Source organism: Microtus oregoni, unplaced genomic scaffold, assembly GCF_018167655.1.
Source record: "Microtus oregoni isolate MIOR12 unplaced genomic scaffold, Mior012 000073F_ref0000255, whole genome shotgun sequence".
Classification (NCBI taxonomy): domain Eukaryota; kingdom Metazoa; phylum Chordata; class Mammalia; order Rodentia; family Cricetidae; genus Microtus; species Microtus oregoni.
Window position 1 is genome coordinate 1371317 of NW_024543986.1, and position 15050 is coordinate 1386366.

Sequence of the window (15050 nt, forward strand, 5' to 3'; positions counted from 1 at the left end):
AAAGTCCAAAGTCCTCCCCCCTCTGTCCTGGTCTAGGAAGGTGAACATCCAAACTGGCTAGGCTCCCACAAAGCCAGAACATGTAGTAGGATCAAAACCCAGTGCCATTGTCCTTGGCTTCTCAGCAGCCCTCATTGTCCGCCATATTCAGAGAGTCCGGTTTTATCCCCTGCTTTTTCAGTCACAGTCCAGTTGGCCTTGGTGAGCTCCCAATAGATCAGCCCCACTGTCTCCGTCGGTGGGTGCACCCCTCTTGGTCCTGACTTCCTTGCTCATCTTCTCCCTCCTTCTGTTCCTCATTGGGACTTTGGGAGCTCAGTCCAGTGCTCCAGGGTGGGTCTCTGTCTCTATCTCCATCCATTGCCAGATGAAGGGTCTATGGTGATATGCAAAATATTCATCAGTATGGCTATAGGATAGGATCATTTCAGGTTCCCTATCTTCAGCTGCCCTAGGAACTAACTGGGCACCTCGCCTTGGGCACCTGGAAGCCCCTCTAGGTCCAAGTCTCTTCCCAACCCTAAGATGGCTCCCTTAATTAAGATATGTGCTTCCCTGCTCCCCTATCCAACCTTCCTTTATCCCAATCATCCCGTTGCCCCAAGTTCTCCCCATCCTACCCTTCTCACTTTTCTCTCCCCATCTCCCCTTACCCCCCTCCCACCCACCCTTAAGATCCCGATTTTTTGCCTGGCAATCTTGTCTACTTCCCCTACCCAGGAGGATAGTTATATGTTTTCCTTTGGGTTCACCTTCTGATTTAGCTTCTTTCAAACTTGGGTAGCATTTTAGTATGTAACAAAATAGACTTCAAACCAAAACTAAAGAATGGCACTTTATACTCATCAGATGTTGAAGGAGCTGCAGGCTGCATTCCTGCCCCCTGCTCTCAGCTGACTGGCTAGTTTATGCCCCGAAATAACAACACACAAATTGTATTCTTTTAAACATTGCCTGGCCCATTAGCTCTAGCTTTGTACTGGCTAATTCTTACATCTTGATTACCCATTTCTATTAATGTGTGTAGCACCCCAAGGTGCGCTTACCAGGAAGATTCTAGCCTATGTCCATCCTGGGTCAGAGCTTCATCACATCTGCCCCAGAGAGGAGAGCTATCGAGTCTGAGCTCACTTCCTCTTCCTCCCAGCATTCTGTTCTGTTTACTCTGCCTACCTAATTTTCTGTCCTATCAGGGCCAACGCAGTTTTTTATTTAACCAATGACCTTCCTCCATCATTTCCCCTTTTTCTGTTTAAACAAAAAAAGGAAGGCTTTAACTTTAACATAGCAACATTACACATAACAAAACAGTTATCAAGTAAAAATTACTGTTACAATATTTATATCTATTTTATCTTTTATCATAACAAAGGAAAACTTTAACTATCTATCTATTCTTTAACTGCATCAAAGACTCCAGAACGATATAATATTACCTAAGTAAACAAGAAATAAGCAACTTTCAAAACTCTAGAAATGACAGAGACATCTTGCTGCCTGGACAGTCACCCAAAGTTCTTTTGTACCATTGGGGCATCCATCTTCGGCCTTCAAGCCCATAGTATCCAGAGACATTTCCATGAAGCAGGAAATTTCAAAGGCAGTTCGGTCACTATCTGCTGTGTCCTGCAGAATGTCTCACAGACTCTTTCATGAATCAGGAACCCCAAAAGATCATCTCACCTTTAGGCAAGTTCAGCAGTCCTCTTTCTGCGGGTTCTTTGTGTCCAGTTCATGCAATAGTCCAGGCAAGAACAGTTTCTTGCCCAAATGGCTATCAAACTCCATAAGGATCCTCTTCGAATATGGCCATCTTCTTCTTGAAGTAGATTGGTGATGCCAGGAGCAGACATGTCTCATTGTCATGAAAAGCCCTAAATTATCAAAACATTAAATAGCATATTCCATAGTCTCCGAAAGATATGAAGAATGTCTATCCAAAATACATCTATGTACATCCAGAAAATCCAACATGACTACAAACTTGACTATTATAGATAACTATTCAATAACAACTTATATATATATATTATATTTTTAAATGAACTATACAATCATAATACCTTAATCAATATCAGAAATACATATAACAAAATTGACCTTAAATCTCTATCAATAAAGCAAAATCTATACTAATGTAAATTATTCATATCTATATCATATCCCCCCTTTAAATGTAAAAGAACATTTATAAACAATATTTGGGAATATGGGTGCAGTTATTTCTCTCCAAACTGCTTCCTGCTGAATGGGTGCGCTGTTAATCAGGGCTTTTATGGTATAACCTGTCTGTTAGGTTCATCTCAGTCAGCAGTTGAGTGAAGTATTTTTTGAAGGTGTTCACAGGAACCCTTCAGGAGGGCATGGTTCATCATACCATATTGGGATAGAAACAAACCACAGGGTCTCATCCTCCGTGAAAACAAAAGAAGAATCTCTTTTCCAAAGTATCATATCCTTAGATCCAAATTCTGAAGTCAAGGTATTTTCAAAATCTCTATCTTGGATTAGTTCAGCAGCATTTATAAAAAATATCTTTTAACAGATGTTGCTCCTTCCTCAGCATTCAAACAATTCAAACAGAGTATAATAGCATACAGTATCAAAATTCTCTGTGTATTTTCCATCTTTGTGCGGCTTTATTTTAACCTCTATTTTGTTTATTTTTACTTTTATTTTTTGCTTTTTGAGACAGGCTCTCTGTATATCTTTGACCTGGAATAACTCTGTGGATCAGGCTGTCCTTGAGCTCTCAAAGATCCACCTATCTCTGTCTCCCAGGCATTGGGATTAATGGCGTGTGCTACCACATCTTGGAATCACAGAGGTCAATCTCCCTCTGCCTCCCAAGTGTTGGGATTAAAGGTGTGTCCTACCACACCCAACTACTCTCTTTCTTCCCTTTTTGTTATTTTTTACTTTAAGAACTTTAACTTTTAGTCTGCATATATTTTTTAACACACTGTAAATCAGTTAAAAGTTTTCTATGTCTTTGAATCTCTTTTTACTGTATCTCTCTCTCTCTTTTTTTGAACACATGATTCTTTTTTTTCCATTTTTTTATTGGGAAAAGGAGAAAAAAAAAGTTCCCACCTCCTCCCAGCCTCCCATTTCCCTCCCCCTCCTCCCACCCTTCTCCCCCTCCTCCAACCCATCTCCCCCTCCCCCCACTCCTCTCCCCCTCCCTCTCCAGTCCAAAGAGCAGTCCGGGTTCCCTGCCCTGTGGTAAGTCCTAGGTCCTCCCCTCTCCGACCATTTCCAGGAAGGTGAACATTCATACTGGCTAGGCTCACACAAAGCCAGCACATTACGTAGGTTCAAAACCCTGTGACATTGTCCTTGGCTTCTCATCAGCCCTCATTGTTTGCCATGCTCAGAGAGTCCAGTTTTATCCCATGCTTTTTCAGTCACAGTCCAGCTGGCCTTGGTGAGCTCCCAATAGATCAGCTCCACTGTCTCAGTGGGTGGGTGCACGCATCGTGGTCCCGACTTCTTTGCTCATGTTCTCCCTCCTTCTGCTCCTCATTGGGACCTTGGGAACTCAGTCCAGTGCTCCAGTGTGGGTCTCTGTCTCTATCTCCATCCATCACCAGATGAAGGTTCTATGATGATATGCAAGATATTCATCAGTATTGCTATAGGATAGGGTCATTTCAGGTTCCCTATCCTCAGCTGCCCAAGGAACTAACTGGGGACCTTGGCTTGGGCATCTGGGAGCCACTCTAGGTTCAAGTGTCTTGCCAACTCTAAGGTGGCTCCCTTAACTAAGAATTGTGCTTCCGTGCTCTGCTATCCAAACTTCCTTTATCCCAATCCTCCTTTTTCCCCAAGTTCCCCCCATTCTCTCCTTCTCCCTTTTTTCTCCCCATCTCCCCTTACCCCCATCCCACCCCACCCCCAAGATCTCAGTTTTCTCCCCGGCCATTTTGTCTACTTCCCATAGCCAAGAGGACAATTATATGTTTTTCCTTGGGTTCACCTTCTTACTTAGCTTCTTTGGGATCACCAATTGTAGACTCCGTGACCCTTGTTTATGGCTAGAAACCAATTATGAGTGAGTACATCCCATATTCATCTTTTTGGGTCTGGATTACCTCACTCAGGATAGTGTTTTCTATTTCCATCCATTTGCATGCAAAATTCGAGAAGTCATTGTTTTTTACCACAGCGTAGTACTCTAATGTGTAGATATTCCACACTTTCTTCATCCATTCTTCCATTGAAGGGCATCTAGGTTGTTTCCAGGTTCTGGCTATTACAAATAATACTGCTATGAACATAGTTGAACAAATGCTCTTGTCATATGATCGGGCATCTCTTGGGTATATTCCCAGGAGTGGTACTGCTGGGTCCAGGGGTAGGTTGATCCCGAATTTCCTGAGAAACCGAATCACCGATTTCCAAAGTGGTTGCACAAGATTGCATTCCCACCAGCAATGGATGAGGGTACCCCTTCCTCCACAGCCTCTCCAGCAAAGGCTATCATTGGAGTTTTTGACTTTAGCCATTCTGACAGGTGTAAGATGATATCTCAAAGTTGTTTTGATTTGCATTTCCCTGATAGCTAAGGAGGTTGAGCATGACCTTAAGTGTCTTTTGGCCATTTGAACTTCCTCTGCTTAGAATTCTCTGTTCAGTTCAGTGCCCCATTTTTTAATTGGGTTAAGTAGCATTTTAAAGTCTAGTTTCCTGAGTTCTCTATATATTTTGGAGATCAGACCTTTGTCTGTTGCGGGGTTGGTGAAGATCTTCTCCCAGTCAGTAGGTTGCCTTTTTGTCTTGGTGACAGTGTCCTTTGCTTTACAGAAGCTTCTCAGTTTTAGTAGGTCCCATTTATTCGATGTTGCCCTTAATGTCTGTGCTGTTGGGGTTACACATAGGAAGCGATCTCCTGTGCCCATCTGCTGTAGGGTACTTCCCACTTTCTCTTCTATCAGGTTCAATGTGTTCTGAATGATAGTGAGGTCTTTAATCCATTTGGACTTGAGTTTTGTGCATGGTGATAGATATGGATCTATTGTCATTCTTCTACAGGTTGACCTACAGTTATGCTAGCACCATTTGTTGAAGATGCTTTCTTACTTCCATTGTATACTTTTGGCTCCTTTATCAAAAATGGGGTGTTCATAGGTTTGTGGGTAAAATTCGGGTCTTCTATACGATTCCATTGGTCGACTTCTCTGTTTTTATGCCAGTACCACACTGTTTTCATCACTGTAGCCCTGTAATAGAGTTTGAAGTCAGGGATGGTAATGCCTCCAGACAATCCTTTATTTTATAGGATTGTTTTGGCTATCCTGGGTTTTTTTGGTTTTCCATATAAAGTTGATTATTGTCCTCTCCAGATCTGTGAAGAATTTTGATGGGACCCTATGGGGATTGCATTGAATCTATAAATTGCCTTTGGTAGAATTGCCATTTTTACTATGTTGATCCTCCCAATCCAAGAGCAAGGGAGGTCCTTCCATATTCTTGTATAATACTCAGTTTCTTTCTTCAATGCCTTAAAGTTCTTATCAAATAGATATTTCACTTCCTTGGTTAGAGTTACCCCAAGATATTTTATGCTGTTTGTGGCTTTCATGAAATGTGAAGCTTCTCTGATTTCCCTCTCTGCTTCCATATCCTTTGTGTATAAGAGGGCGACTGATTTTTTGGAGTTGATCTTGTATCCTGCCACGTTACTAAAGCTGTTTATCAGCTGTAGGAGTTCTTTGGTGGAGTTTGGGGGGTCGCTTATGTACACTATCATATCATCTGCAAATAACGAAAGTTTCACTTCTTCCTTTCCAATTCGAATCCCCTTGATCCCCTTATGTTGTCTTATTGCTATTGCTAGAACTTCAAGCACTATATTGAAGAGGTATTGCGAGAGTGGACAGCCTTGTCGTGTTCCTGAGTTTAGTGGGATGGCTTTAAGTTTCTCTCCATTTAATTTGATGTTAGCTGTCGGCTTGCTGTATATAGCTTTTATTATATTTAGGTATGACCCTTGTATCCCTAATCTCTCCAATACTTTTATCTTAAAGGGATGTTGAATTTTGTCAAATGCTTTTTCAGCATCTAATGAAATGATCATATGGTTTTTTTCTTTCAGTTTATTTATATGATGGATTACATTGATAGATTTTCGTATGTTGAACCAGCCCTGCATCTCTGGGATGAAGCCTACTTGATCATAATGGATAATTTTTCTAATGTGTTCTTGGATACGGTTTGCCAGTACTTTGTTGAGGATTTTTGCGTCGATGTTCATGAGTGAGATTGGCCTGTAATTCTCTTTCTTGGTTGAGTCTTTGTGTTGTTTGGTATCAGAGTGACTGTAGCTTCATAAAAGGAATTTGGCAATGACTCTTCTGTTTCTATATTGTGAAAAACATTAAGGAGTATAGGTATTAGTTCTTCTTGGAATTTCTGGTATAATTCGGCATTGAAACCATCTGGTCCTGGGCTTTTTTTTGGTAGGGAGGTTTTTGATAACAGCTTCTAATTCTTCGCGACTAACAGGTCTATTTAGATTGTTCACCTGGTCCTGGTTTGACTTTGGTATATGGTACTTATATAAAAAAGTGTCCATTTCCTTTACATTTTCCAGTTTTGTGGCATATAGGCTTTTGTAGTAAGATCTAATGATTCTCTGAATTTCCTCTGTGTCTGTGGTTATGTCCCCCTTTTCATTTCTGATCTTATTAATTTGCAAATTCTCTCTCTGCCGTTTGATTAGTTTGGAAAGGGGTTTTTCAATCTTATTGATTTTCTCCAGGAACCAGCTTTTTGTTTCATTGTTTCTTTGTATTGTTTTCTGTGTTCCTATTTTATTGATTTCAGCCCTCAGTTTGATTATTTCCAGTCTTCTACTCCTCCTAGGTGAGTCTGCTTCTTTTTTTTTCTAGAGCTTTCAGGTGTGTTGTTAAGTCTCCAATGTGAGCTTTCTCTGTTTTCTTTAAAGTGGGCACTTAGTGCTATGAACTTTCCTCTTAGGACTGCTTTCATAGTGTCCCATATGTTTGAGTATGTTGTTTCTTTATTTTCATTTAATTCCAGGAAGACTTTAATTTCTTTCTTAATTTCTTCCTTAATCCAGGTATGTTTCAGTAGTTGACTGAGGATTCGGACCCAGTGCCCAGACAGGCTGGGCTAGGTGATGTTATTTGCAGAAAGAGAACAGTGGGGCCGAAGTGGGGAGGGTTCTGGATGGGAGCTGGGTGGGCTAGGAAGAATGAGGCGGTATGCAGGGGGTGGAGGCCCTGCAGAGAGCCAAGAAGGATGGGGGGCCAAGGAACCTCTGAGCTCCCCTTCCGAGGCTGGCGCCCCGGGGCCAGAAACTCACCCCAATGCTGTCTCTCCTGGCGCCGAGAGATCAGGCCTCCATGCTGGTGGGCAGGTCGCAAACAAAGCGCCTACCCTGCTTGGTGCAGGCTGGCGATAGAAACAAAGGGAGTCCCGCCCGCTTGAGTGCCCTGAGGATTCGGACCCACTGCCCAGACAGGCTGGGCTGGGTGATGTTATTTGCAGAAAGAGAACAGTGGGGCCGAAGTGGGGAGGGTTCTGGATGGGAGCTGGGTGGGCTAGGAAGAAAGAGGAGGTATGCAGGGAGTGGAGGCCCTGCAGAGAGTCCAAGAAGGATCGAACACATGATTCTTTAAATTACGCAACAATATGGGTAGAATTAAAGCCATGGCTTTGGAATCTAGATCCAGCCCATTCCTTAGCTTTCCAGCCTCATGGCGGAGGTACCGGTTGTAGCCATGTTTACTGCCACAACTCTATGGTGTTTTAAGGTCCCTGCCAGCAAGCAAACTGCAGCATTCTTCTCACAGACCACATTCAGTCAGACTACCTGCTTGAGTCTGAGTCAGAGTTTGCCCTGGCAGGATGGCCCAGAAAACCGGCATTTTAAAACAGCACAACTTTTTTCCTGCTACGGCTGAAAACAAACAATCATTCAGTCGGCTTTTATCAACACCATTTAAGTGTTTCGTGGCAGGTCCTCTTAAGAGCTGCAGGGTTTTGCAGCTAAAGCTAAGTCAGGAAGCCTCTTTCAGATGAGAGCACTTGCTTGCCTCTAGCAAGCAGAGCAGACCCAAGAAATTGCTGCTACCAAGAAACCAGGCACAATGCTTTCATTTTGTTCTAGAATTACTTCCCAAGCTGTCTCAGGCTTTATGTGGATACAGCTGTCCACACGTTGGGGGCCATTCTGTTGTATGAGCTACGGGCTGTGTTCCGCCACCCTGCTCCCAGCCGCCTGGCTAGCTTATACCCCGAAAGAACAGCACAAATTGTATTCTTTTAAACACTTCTTGGCCCATTATATCTAGCCTCTTCTCGGCTAACTCTCGCACCTGGACTAGCCCATTTGTAATAATGTGTGTAGCACCCCAAGGTTCGCTTACCAGAAAGATTCTAGCCTACGTCCATCCTGGGTCGGAGCTTCACCACATCTTCCCCAGAGAGGAGAGCTATCGAGTCTGAGCTGACTTCCTCAGGCAGTTTCTTTATTTAACCAATGACCTTCCTCCATTAATAAGAGGAAAAGTCCACCAAGATGGCATTTCACTTCTTAATATCTATGTCCCAAAGACACACAAGTTTGTAAAAGAAACACTATTATAGTTTAAATCACATATTGACTCTTTCACACTGATAATGGGAGACTTCAATATCCCATTCTCACCAATGAACAGGTCATCCAAACAAAAAATAAACAAAAACACTAGAGCCAACAGATGTTCTAAACCAAATAGAACTAACAAACATTTACAGAACATGTCACTCAAACACAAAAGAATATGTCTTTTTATCAGCACCCCATGGTACTTTCTCCAAAACTGATCACATACTTGGACACCAAACAAATTTCAACAAATATAAGACAATTAATAACCCCCTTCATCCTATCAGAACACTGTGGTTTAAAGCTGGATAATAGAATGGAAGCAATAGAAAGCTTACAAACTCATGGAAACTGAAAAACTCTCTACTGAATGACTGCTAAGTAAATATAGAAATAAAGAAAGAATTTAAAGACTGTAGTAATGAGGTGAGCAGGCCTGCTTTTCATCCCGCCTGGCTCCCGCAAGGCTAGCTTAACACCCGAAATAACAACACACAAATTGTATTCATTTAAACACTGTCTGGCCCATTATCTCCAGTACCTTATTGGCTAACTATCACATATTTTCTAACCCATTTCTAATATCTGTATTGCCACTTGACTGTGGCTTACCAGCATGAGTCTAACCAGTGTCCATCTCGGAGAGGAGAGTTATGGCATCTGCCTGACTCGGCTTTCTTCCTCCCAGAATTCTGTTCTGTCTATTCCACCCACCTAAGGGCTGGCCTATCAAAAGGCCAAGGCAGTTTCTTTATTAACCCATGAAAGTAACATATAGACAGATGACCCTCCTACACCAAAAGACTATCTAGAATTCAATGAAAATGAATACACAGCATACCCAAACTTATGGTGCTCAATGAAAGCAGAGCTAAGAGAAAATATCATAGTACTAAGTGTCTACATAAAACAAATAAATGGAGAGATTTCCTACTAGCAACTTAACAGCATACCTGAAAGTTCTAGAACAAGAAGAAATAAACACACTCAAGAGGAATAGATGGTAAGAAATAATCAAACTCATGGATGAAATCAATAAAATAGAAACAAAGATAACAATACAGAAAAATCAATGAAACAGAGTTGGTTCTTTGAGAAAAATCAACAAGATAGACATACCCTTATCCAATCCAACTAAACAACATAGAGAGTAGAGTACCTTCCCACACTGATGAGACTAGAATATAGGATTGAAGGTTCCCTGAAGGCACCAGCTCAAGCTCTCCATGTTCAACGAGCTGTGTGGATATTGTCCTAATCAATGGAGCTGCAGTGTCAGCCTCTTTAGTATGGGAAGGTACTCTGCAGGCTACTGGAAGAGAAATAAGAACACCAACCCAGCTATAAAACCTTTGACCTACAATCTGTCCTTCCCCCAAGATGTGGTGGCACAGAATTTGTGGGAGTGGCCAATCAATGTCTGAGGCCCCACTTGAGACCCACTCCACAAGAGGGAGCCCATTCCTAACACTTCTTGGATGGCCATGAATCAGAGACTGGGTAGCCCAAAGACCTTGGGTAGAACCAAACAGGACTGCTCTAAAAAACTACTCTAAAGATTCCTAATGATATTCTGCTATATGCATAGACTGGTGCCTCCATTCCTTGGAGGAGTAGAAGAAGGAGAAATTGTGGTCAGGATGTATTGCATGAGAGAAGAATCTATGTTCAATAATAAAAATAAGTTCAGTTTCTTTAAAATATGCAGTCTCATTTTTTAAAAAATCCAAAATTTCATTTTAAAGTTCAGAATCTCTCAACTGTGTACTCCTGTAAAAAAAAATAAGTTAAATACTTTCTTATTTCAAGAGGAAAATAAACAGGGCACAGTCACAGTCTGAATAAAGCAAAAGTAAACTCCAACAGTATAAATAACTCAAAGTCTAATTATACGGTTCTTGTCTCACAATCTTCTGGACTCTTCCAAAGGGCTACACTCCACAGCTGCTGCTGTCCTCACTGATCATCCCAAGGTACTGACATCTCCAAAATATTGGGGTCCTCTGCTACAACTGGGCTGCACTTCCACCAACAGCCTTTCCTAGGTTCTCTTCATGGTGAAAAGCCTCAACATTTTTGCACTCACTATGTAACCATAGTATCCTGAGCAACCTGGAACTCTGTGTAGACTAGGCTAGTCTTGAACTTGCAGTGATATTTCTTCCTCTCTTTCCCAGAGTACTTGGATTACAGGTGTGGTTACCACATCTGATTATTGTTCCCCGCCCCACCAACCCCATACCTACATGTGTATGTTTGTGTGTTTCTATGTGTATACTAGGTTTGGAAACTAGGAATCTGTGCATGCCAGGCAACACTGAGCCATGCCCTCAACCCCTCATCTACCTTGATAGTTTTTGTCTGTTCCATTGTTCTTCCTTCATCCCTTTCCTTAGAGTATCCCTCAGTAAATCAGTTGCCCAAGAGACCCAGTGTCAGGTTTTCTTCAAAAACCTTAGTAAACATCTCTTTTGTTGCTTTTATGGAATGGAGATGCTTGTATCCTGCCACTGAGTTGTATTCACAGCAGATAGAACCTTTAGGTGGAGTACAAGAGAAACCCGACATAGCAGAAATGGCTTGCCACAGGAGTTTCACTCTGCTCTCTGAACACTGCTTTATCAGATTCCCCATCCCTTATCCCAGTGAGATATTAAATAAAGTTTCTTCCTCCTTGAGGTCTTATCATGCTATGATATTCCCATCCACCACCTCAGTTCAGGTTCTCTGGACTTAACTAGAAGTTACCTATTTACCCCAGATAGGGTTGTATGACTTTGACTGAGTTTCTTGCCTTTCCTTGGATTCAGTGTTCTTTTGGGCAAATATGTGGAGATCAGCAATTTGTTATAGTTTTATTTTACAGGAGAAGTTAATGAATGGAAACCATTACTACTGTGGTAGTAATAAGATAACCAATAAAGGGTTTCGAAGATGAAGTAATATGCTCAAAGTTGCCATTTAGAAAAACATCAACAGCCGCTAATAGGCTCTATCCTGGGTGAATACACATTTCTTCATGTTTTCCCGGGAAAAAAAATCACATAAGAGCTAATTATATGAGCCCTTTACTTGTTCAGATGATCACAGTCCTAATTGCCCCTGATTATAGGGACTTGAGAGACCCTAATCAACAATAATTTGGTTAAGAGCTTCCTTCATCCCTAAACATAAAATTATGAGCAAACTAGAATGACTGCTCAATATCACCAAGTTCTGAAGTAAATAGTTACACAACAATAACCATGCTAGCCTTACAATCTTCCAGCACAGTTATTAAATCTCTTTCCTATAGGGAACCTATAGCTGAAGGAATTTGATTATAAATCAAATTCGGTGGCTTTACATCTTGGTGAATTAGAGAGTCTTTACAAGCATAGTTTGTTCATAGACACAAAGAAATGGAGCAATATTTTTTTTAATCTAAAGTAGGTATGGAGCTCACAGGAGTGGTTTCCAAAACAATGTCCTCCAGCAAAGAAAATTTGAGGATTTTACTCACAGAACCAATTGTCCTAGCAAGCTTTACCTATCAACTTGATAAAAACCTAGAAGCATGTGAGAAGGGAATCTCAATGAGAGGTTGCATAGTTCAGATTGACTTGTGACTATGTCTGTGGTGGATTGTCTTGATTAGTAACTGATGGAGGAGAACCAAGCCCACTGTGTATGGCACAGTTTCTTGGGAAGTATAAGAAAGCTAGCTAGACATGGTTGCAAATGAGCCCAAAAGCAACATTTTTGGTTTTTTCTCTCTACTTCGTATTTGCATTTGCTATGTGGGCTCACAGCTGCAGTTGCTGTCATACTTCCCCACCATAGTGCTGATGGATCCTCTGGAACTGTAAGCCCAACATAAACCCTTCCTTCTCTAAGTTGTCTTGTTCTTAATGTTAATGTTATATCATAGCAATAGAAAAGTAACTAATATATATTGCTTAACTACTGTTATCAGTATGCAGTACTGTAGCACATCAGAACTTAATGAAAATGACTAAAACTAATGAAAATGAATCAAAACTAAACTGAGCCCTAGACAAGTTGAATCTAATAGCCATCTACAAAATATTCTACTCCATGGCTGCCAAGAACACATTCTACTCAACAGTAACATTAACTCAATCGAAAAACATTCTCAGCAACAGGTCATATGATACTCCACAAAGCAAGATTCAATAAATATTTAAAACTTGAAATCATATTAGGGAGCTTTTCTGATGATAATGCAATAAAGCAAAAAATCAATAACTGTAGAAGGAGCTGAAGGAAGGCCTGCTTTTCATCCCACCCAGCTCCCGCACAGCTAGCTTTACACCCGAAATAACAACACACAAATTGTATTCTTTCAAACACTGCCTGGCCCATTAGCACTAGCCTCTTACTGGCTAACCCTCATATCTTGCTTTAACCCATATCTAGTAATCTGTGTAGCACCACGAGGTGGTGGCTTACTGGGAAGATTCTAGCCTATGTCCATCTTGAGCCGGAGCTTCACTGTGTCTGCCTCACTGCCTTCTTCCTCCCAGCATTCTGTTCTGTTGTTCCCACCTACCTATGTTCTGACCTATCATGCCAATCAGTTTTCTTTATTAATTAACCAATGAAAACAACACATAGACAGAAGGCCCACCTACATCAAATAACTAAGAAAACTCTAGAAATTATCCAAACCTTTGTACTCTATAACCATAGCTCCAATGCCTGGTGCCCAAGAGGGAGTTAGTGAACACTTGTCATCTTTCACCTCCACAGAAGTAATGAAATGAAAAGCCTCGGCTGCGGTTTGGGCCCAGGCATGCTGGTTTGAATAAATATGGCTCCCATGGGCTCACAGGTAGTGGCCATATTAGGAGGGATGGCCTTGTTAGAGTAGGTGTGTTCATGGTATCTCTACACAGCAATATAAATTCTAGTTAGGACACCAGGTAAAAGAGGAATTCTCAATCAGAGCAAAAAGCCCTTATTAAATACGATAGATATGGGCTGTGTCTTAGGTCAGTAGGAATTCATTTGCCTAGCCTGTGTAAGACCCTGGTGTTAAATGCTGACTTCCAGGCATGACAGCTGTTGCACTCTTGAACTCATAGCTGTGATTACCTGCATAAGATCTCAATAGATTATTCTTATCAATACCCTGTGATGGGAGGGGAGGGGCTCATGGGACCCTGTGATGGTATGAAAGAAAATGTCCCCCAAAGGCAGTGGCATTATTGAGAGTTGTGGCTTTTTTGGAATAGGTACAGCCTTGTTGAAGGAAGTGTATCACTGTGGGATGGAGCTTTGAAGTTTCATATATGCTCAAGCCATACCCAGTATCTCAGATTACTTCACTTTGCCTACAAATCAAGATGCAGGACTCTAGAAGTTCCTTCTCTAGCACCATGTCTGCCTGCATGGCCCCATGTTGCACCATGATGATAATGAACTAAACCTCTGATAATGTAAGCTATCCCAATTAAATATTTCTCTTTTATAAGAGTTACCATGGTCATGGTGTCTCTTCACAACAATAGAAACCCTAACTAAGACAGGCCCCATCCCCCCTGAGGATTTGTACTCAGAGGGTAGTTGATAGGGAGGTGGAGAAAATCTCATGGGTGATGTGGCTCTTGTAAAGTTCATGTGCTCCTGTAAACAATCCCCAACCCATGTGCCTGTAGCAAACCTAAATAAATTCATTGGGTCACAAACACTAGGCATAAAAGTAGAAGGGGGACTAGTTGTAAAGGGGAAAAGAGAATGCAAAAGGGGTGAATATGATTGAAATATAGCATATATGTATAAAAATGCCATGATTATGTATGCATAAGCTATATATGCAAGTTACTTTGCATATAAGAATTTCAGTTATCTTTGATACAAAATAAATAAATACTGCCAACTTCTTACAGTTTCCTTTAGCAGAAAATGTAATTATTTTGTAAAGCACTATGACAGCTAGTTTATGTCAACTTGACAAAAGCTAGGGTCATTCGAGAAGAGGAGCCAAAATTGAGAAAATGCCTCCATAAGATCAGGCCATAGGGAAACCTGTAGTGCACTTTCTTAATAAGTGATTGATGGGGGAGGGTGCAGGCTATTATGGATGGTGTCACCTCTGGGCTGGTGGTCCTGGATTCTGTAAGAAAGCAAACTGAGCAAGCCATGGGGCGCAAGCCAGTATGCAGCTCCCCTCCATGGCCTCTGCATTGAATCCTACCTCCAGGTTCCTGCTCTGTTTGAGTTCCCATCTTGATTTCCTTTAATGATGAACAGTGCTGTTGGACTGTAAACCAAAATGACCCCTTCCTCCCGAAGTTGTTTTGGTCACAGTGTTTCATCACAGCAATAGAAACCCTAGCTAGGACAAGCACTCACTTTGGTTTATTTAATTGAATATATTTTTTTTCATTTAATATGTTTGGATGACAGTTTCCCTTCCCCCCCAACTCCT